This window comes from Lactuca virosa, chromosome 4, assembly GCF_052849685.1.
Source record: "Lactuca virosa cultivar CGN04683 chromosome 4, Lactuca_virosa_CGN04683_v6, whole genome shotgun sequence".
Taxonomy (NCBI): domain Eukaryota; kingdom Viridiplantae; phylum Streptophyta; class Magnoliopsida; order Asterales; family Asteraceae; genus Lactuca; species Lactuca virosa.
The window spans coordinates 412,336,632-412,344,050 of record NC_136429.1 but is presented as its reverse complement, the minus strand read 5'-3'; positions in this window follow the sequence as shown (position 1 = coordinate 412,344,050).

Genomic DNA, 7,419 nt, shown 5'->3' with positions numbered 1-7,419 from the left:
CGTGAGACGGTAATATCATATAAATCTTCAAACCTAGAGATATAAGTTGTTGACTATGAGTTGGTTATTCATTGATTGCACGAAAACGCATTGGTAACTCGATGTCATAAAACGTGACTTTGTGAATAATTCAACAAGTAGTTAGTACAAGCATATCAGTCGAAGTTTATATGTTCCTTCTAGAAATAGAAGCGATATATGGGCCCCTCGATGATTTGGTTTTGACCTATGTACCGGGCCCGGTCAGAACCTAATTGATGTGTTCAATTTAGTTCTATGTCGAAACAAATCAGAGATCGAGAAACAAATGCTGGACAATAAGTAAGACCATGTTCCATGTGTTTGTCCGGCTGATATCATGAGAACAGAGGATTATATGATCACTTATCTTAAATGGTGTATCATCATCATCTCAGTTCCGAGAGACTTTGAAAGAGCTACGATTGCTAGTCGGATTTTGAAGTCATATTTGCAAATATAGTTATTAGACTTATCCAAGTGGGAGACTGTTGGATATAGTGTCTAAGTCCATAACTTTATTTGGTATGTACTTGACCCCACCCGGCATGGTCCATTTGGGTTGCATGGCATTGCAATACTTGGATAGACTAGATGAGAGAATAAGGCACTTATGATTATTAAAATATTATAAGTTCTAATATATTAATAATAGTATTATTTAATTAGTATTGATCAAGTATTAATCTAGTATTAATTTGGTGATCAAAGTGAGACTAATTAAATATATAGGGTTGATTATGACAATCATCAATTCTTTTATGGTGGATTAATGATCCATGGTTTATGGGTTTGGTTATAGCCATATGGAGCTCCATGGATAGTCCATGGGAGTTACAAATCCATGGGTCATGAGAAATCAAGAGTCATGACAATTAAGGGCATTCATGTGTAAACCCTAATTGTGAAAACACTATAAAAGGAACCCTATGGCTAGCAAAATCGTGACCTAGTGTTTCTAGTGAGGGCATAACCGATTTTCAAGTGTAAGAAGTATTCTCTCAAGTTATTCCAAGTCTTGTGGTGTTGTGTGAAGCATTTGAGGCACAACATTTGGGGTGCTAGGCTCACAAAGTCTTGAAGGAATCCAAGCAACAACAAGGTATGTATTTCTACTAGTTTTATGTTCTATGTAATCCCCATGCCATGCTAGTTAGGAAATAACCTTGAAAAGAAATTTGCATGTATATAGAGAAAACATAGATTCAAGGTTATTAGGGTTGCATGTACACTTAGGAAGTGTTAGAATGCTCAAAACCCATCAGGGAAGATGTAGCCTGATCAACTACATTATCCGAGGAGTGATTAGCATGTGCCTAAGTATGGTTGTGAGGTTGCAACAAGTCTAAAAAGTTACCAACACTACTACAACGAGAACAGTAGAACAGAGCATAAACTTAAAATACTATAGGAGTATTTTGTGTGACTATTAATTACTTATCTGAGAACTAAAAAGGTCTTTATTGGTATGTCAATAGTTGCGGGGTGGATACATTAAGGTTATAGGTAACTAGGATGGCATAGACTTAGAATCTGTGATATTTGCTCTACTTCCTGTTCCTTGTTTGGTTGTGGGCTTAGAGTTAGGGTCACTTATTCAAAGGTCTATCCTGTCTAGGTTACCTATGACTGGTATGCACTACGCAGATGTTGGAGTAACTGATAAAGATCATCTTATAATTATCTAGTTAGTTCGTCTATTGATTATTTCCTTATCCCTTTTCTCACGTAGATATAATGGTTGGATTCCATTTTCCCGGAGACCCGTACTATCCCAACAACGGCAATGCAGGATGGCTGGGAGAAGATCCAGAAGATGATCACCCAATCCCTTTGGATGATCACGAAGCTGAAGGCTTTTCTGATGGTTCTGACTCAGAGCCTGAAGTCAACAACCTACCCCCAGCTGCTCAAGACCCAAACCTGAACCCTCGTCCAGCATTTCAAGGACCCACTCCTCTGTGGGCCACAAACTTGAACACATGGAGTCAGGAACAGGGTCAACCCATACCCTACAATGGAGACAGAAGCTTCTACAACCTCACTGTGGGAGGTTCAGCTGACAGGGTCCTACCCATAATGGTCCGTAGGATTGCTCGGAACACCGAGCAAGGTCGAGCAGCTATCGACCGAGTAGTGGAGATTGACGCCAACTCTGGCGTTAACACTGTCCGCATTCGCCAACTAGAGTCTGCTCATGAAAGGACTCAGGTCCGCAATGCAGTTCTACAGAGGGAACTTGCTGAAACCCAAGTTGAAGTCAGGGAACTTCGAGCTCAACAAGCAAGATCTGATAGGCGTGTGAGAGACATAGAACGTCTACTGTCGGATTCAAGAACTCACTCTAGTAGTTCTCGTCGCCGTTAGAGTCTCATCGACTTCTCTTTTGGATGTAACCTAGTTAGTGTAAAAACTTTAGTCTAATTTCCTATCTTTGTAAATCTTAGACCCGTTAGGTCTTGATTTGGTAGTAGTCTGTCAAAATTTTCCATCTTGGTTGATGTAAGACCTACTTTTAGGTCATTTTTCCCGAACTCATTACATCTGTAATCCCAGTATTTTTGACAGATATCTAATTTCATGGAAATTATATCCAAATGCTTTCGTTTACAATCAATCGTGTTATTCATTTGTGCTGTTGGACTATGGAGAGTTAGTCCATGAGTCATTCTTATCTACTTCCTATTAAATTCTTATCAATATCTTCATCTTTCTAAACTTATAGTTAAAAGATGCCTCCACGTAAATCGACAAGACGTGATCCTCCCGCACCGATACCACCTGCTCCTCAATTCGACACGGCAGCCCTGAATGCTATTGTAGCTGCAGCTGTGGCTACAGCCATGGCTCAATATCATTCTTCGGGTTCCACTGGGGAAAGAACTCATGTCCTATATACTCATGGTGAAATTCATGTGCGCTCCAGAGAGTGCTCCTACAAGGACTTCACAAACTGCAAACCATTGTCCTTTAAAGGGACTGGCGGAGTCATTGCCCTATCGCAATGGTTCGAAAAGACAGAGCCGGTCTTTGAGATCTGCTCATGCCCGGAGGGAAGCAAGGTCAAGTTTGCTGCTTGCACCTTCGAGTCAAAAGCCCTGACATGGTGGAATAGCCATGTTAAGTCACTATCCCTTATAGTGGCAAATGCTATGGGCTGGGAAGCTCTGAGAGAGCTAATGGTTGAGGAGTACTGCCCGAGGGGCGAAATCTAAAAGCTAGAGGAAGAACTGTGGAGCCTAACCATGAAGGGCTCCAACATAGTCTCCTACACCGCCAGGTTCTGTGAACTGGTGGCCCTCTGTCCCAACATGGTTCATACAGAGGGGAAGAAGATTGAAAGATACATATGGGGGCTGGTGCCTCCATTCCAGGGAAATGTTTTGGCTTCAAACCCCACTACATTTTATAGTGCCAAGCGATTGGCACAGCGGCTCATAGACCATGGGGTTCATACCCCGGCCGCAACAACAACCCTGGCCATCTCAGAACCCGTCAGAACCGCTGATTCCAAGCGGAAATTTTGGGATGACAAGAGAAAGACAAAGGCTGCCAAAAAGCAGCAGGTCGTGGCAGTTCATGCTGCGATAGCACCTGCCGCTGCTGCTCCGGTAAAGCAGTACGCTGGAAGTTTGCCCAAGTGCAACAAGTGCAACTTCCACCACGTAGGAGCCTGCCGGGAAATGCAGTGTTTGAACTGCAACAGGAAGGGGCACATTGCCCGTTTCTGCAAAGCTCCGGCGAGGCCAATCACCCAAGTCCCCGGCGCTGGTGTGAGCCAAACTTGCTACGGTTGTGGCGAGGTGGGCCACTACAAAAGGAACTGCCCGAAGGCAGGGAATGACGGTGGAGTGGCAAGAGTTCTGGCCATAGGCCACGAGGAAGCGGTTGCCGACCCCACAGTGGTCACTGGTACGTTTCTCCTCGATAACTCTTATGCATGCATTATGTTTGATAGTGGAGCGGAGAGGAGTTTCGTGAATCAAAAATTTGCTCAATTACTTAAGCAAAAATCACGAGCACTTAAAGAACCGTTCACTGTAGAAATGGCTAATGGAAAGACAGAGAGCTCTAGCAATATATTCATAGGGTGTACCCTAACACTTGATAGTCATTCATTTTCGATCGACCTCATGCCGGTTTCTATTAAAAGTTTCGACGTCATTATCGGCATGGATTGGTTGAGTCATCATCGTGCCGACATCATGTGTTACGAAAAGGCTGTACGCCTTAATCTGTCGTCTGGCGAAACTCTAGTAGTATATGGCGACAAACCCGGCACGAACCTTCGTATCATCTCGAGCATTCAAGCTCAGAAATTCTTGCGAAAGGAATGTCACGCATTCCTTGCTCATGTGGTCGATGTGAGCCAAGAAACGAAAGACATTCAGAACATTCCAGTAGTACGCGACTTTCCCGACATCTTTCCAGAAGAACTCCCAGGATTACCTCCACAACGTCAAGTCGAGTTTCGAATCGACTTAGTTCCAGGGGCTACTCCCGTAGCCAAATCGCCCTATCGTCTAGCACCTGCAGAGATGCAAGAACTGTCCTATCAACTTAGCGAACTGCTTAGCAAGGGCTTTATAAGGCCAAGCTTCTCACCCTGGGGAGCTCCAGTCTTGTTCGTCAAGAAGAAAGACGGATCGTTTCGTATGTGCATCGACTACAGGGAGCTCAACAAACTGGCCATCAAAAATCGTTATCCTTTGCCTCGGATTGACGATTTATTTGATCAACTTCAAGGGGCGAACTTCTTTTCAAAAATCGACTTAAGGTCCGGATATCACCAACTACGAGTGCTAGGGGAGGATGTTCCGAAGACAGCCTTCCGAACTCGTTATGGGCACTACGAATTCGTAGTGATGCCGTTCGGATTAACAAACGCACCTGCAGTATTCATGGACTTAATGAATAGGGTGTGTCGTCCTTACTTGGATCAGTTCGTCATTGTCTTCATCGATGACATACTTATCTACTCTCGTAGTAAGGAGGAGCATAGTCAACATCTACGACTAGTCTTAGAAACCCTTCGTTCTGAGAAGCTCTATGCGAAGTTCTCGAAATGCGAATTTTGGATCCGACGAGTCGAATTCTTAGGGCACGTGGTTAGCGAAGAAGGAATACACGTGGACCCTTCCAAAATTAAAGCCATTGAGAACTGGTCAGCACTGAAGACGCCTACAGAAATTCGTCAATTTCTAGGCCTCGCTGGCTACTATCGCAGGTTCATTCATAACTTCTCCCGTATTGTGAAACCTCTTACAACACTGACCCAGAAGGGCGTGGCCTTTGACTGGGAAGAGAAGCAGTAGAGAGCGTTCCAAACGCTCAAAAGAGCCTTATGCACCGCACCAATACTATCCCTCCCCGAAGGGATAGAAGACTTCATTGTCTATTGCGATGCGTCGAATCAAGGGCTCGGATGTGTTCTGATGCAGCGAGGTAAGGTCATCGCCTATGCCTCGAGACAGCTAAAGACACATGAGGTCAACTACACTACCCACGATCTTGAGCTAGGAGTAGTTGTGTTTGCTCTGAAGATCTGGAGACACTACATGTACGGTACAAAGAGCACAATCTTTACTGACCACAAGAGCCTACAACATATATTCGACCAGAAAGAGCTCAACATGAGACAACGATGGTGGGGTCGAGCTGATCAGTGATTATGAATGTGAAATTCGTTATCATTCGGGTAAAGCCAACGTAGTAGCTGACGCCCCAAGTCGGAAAGAATATTCTGGTCGTAGAGTCAAATCATTGACTATGACTATCCATTCACACTTGTCCATGCAAATTAAGGAGGCTCAGCTCGACGCTTTGAAACCTGAAAATGTGGCGGGTGAATCCCTGAGAGGGATGGATAAGAACATAGAGGTTAAGGGTAGCGGAGCTTATTTTCTCATGGATCGGATCTGGACCCCGAAACGCGGTGGTTTCAGAGACTTGGTCATGAATGAGGCGCACAACACTCGTTATTCCATCCACCCGGGTTCAGATAAGATGTATCTGGATCTTAAAAAGTTATACTGGTGGCCTAACATGAAAGCAGAGATTGCTACCTTCGTGAGTAAATGCCTTACTTGCGCAAAGGTCAAGGTCGAATACCAGAAACCCTCTGGTCTACTACAACAGCCAGAGATACCGGAATGGAAGTGGGAGTGGATTACTATGGACTTCATAACCAAGTTGCCCAAGAAAACGGGTGGACTTGATACCATATGGGTCATCGTCGACAGATTGACCAAGTCCGCACACTTCCTGCCTATCAAGGAAACAGACAAGATGGAGAAACTTACAAGAACTTACAATAGGGAGATTTTACGACTGCACGGTGTTCCCATATCCATTATCTCAGACAGAGATAGTAGATTCACTTCGAGGTTCTGGCAGTCGTTACAAAGTTCCCTAGGAACTAGGCTGGACATGACTACAGCCTACCATCCACAGACAGACGGGCAAAGTGAGAGAACTATCCAAACCTTGTAAGATATGTTGCGAGCCTGTGTGATCGACTTTGGGAAAGCATGGGATACTCATTTACCCCTCGTCGAATTTTCCTACAACAACAGTTATCACACGAGCATAAAGGCTGCTCCATTCGAGGCCCTCTATGGCCGAAAGTGCAGACCCCTCTGTGTTGGGCTGAGGTGGGAGATACCCAGTTAGCTAAAGGACGAGTTCCTGAAAGCACTCTCACAGGTCCGGAGATCATTCGGGAAACGACAGAGAAGATCGTTCAGATTCGTGAACGATTGAAAGCCTCTAGAGACCGACAGAAAAGCTACGCTGATAAACGAAGGAAACCGTTGGAATTCCAGGTGGGAGACCGTGTTCTATTGAAGGTCTCACCCTGGAAGGGCTTGATACGCTTCGGAAAGCGTGGAAAGCTAAATCCAAGGTACATAGGGCCTTTCGAGATTCTCGCAAGAATCGGCCCTGTAGCTTACAAACTTAACTTACCACGCGAACTCAGTAACGTACATTCTACTTTCCACGTCTCGAACTTGAAAAAGTGTCTGTCCGACGAGACTCTTGTAATCCCACTCGACGAGATCGAGATCAACGAGAGCCTCAACTTCATGGAAGAACCAGTAGAGATCATGGACCGGGAGGTCAAACAAACGAAACAAAGCCGTATCCCGATAGTGAAGGTTCGCTGGAACGCCAAGCGAGGACCTGAATTCACTTGGGAGCGAGAGGATCAGATGAAACTGAAATATCCTCTTCTTTTTACTTACTTATTTGTAACTACTTATTTGCTTAAACTCTAATTTCGGGACGAAATTCCTTCTAACGGGGGGATGATGTGACAACCCGAAATTTCTATTATGTACAACCATTCACTTCAATAGGAGTCAAAACTGTTTATGCTAATTTTCAAGCTTTTTGGAATAA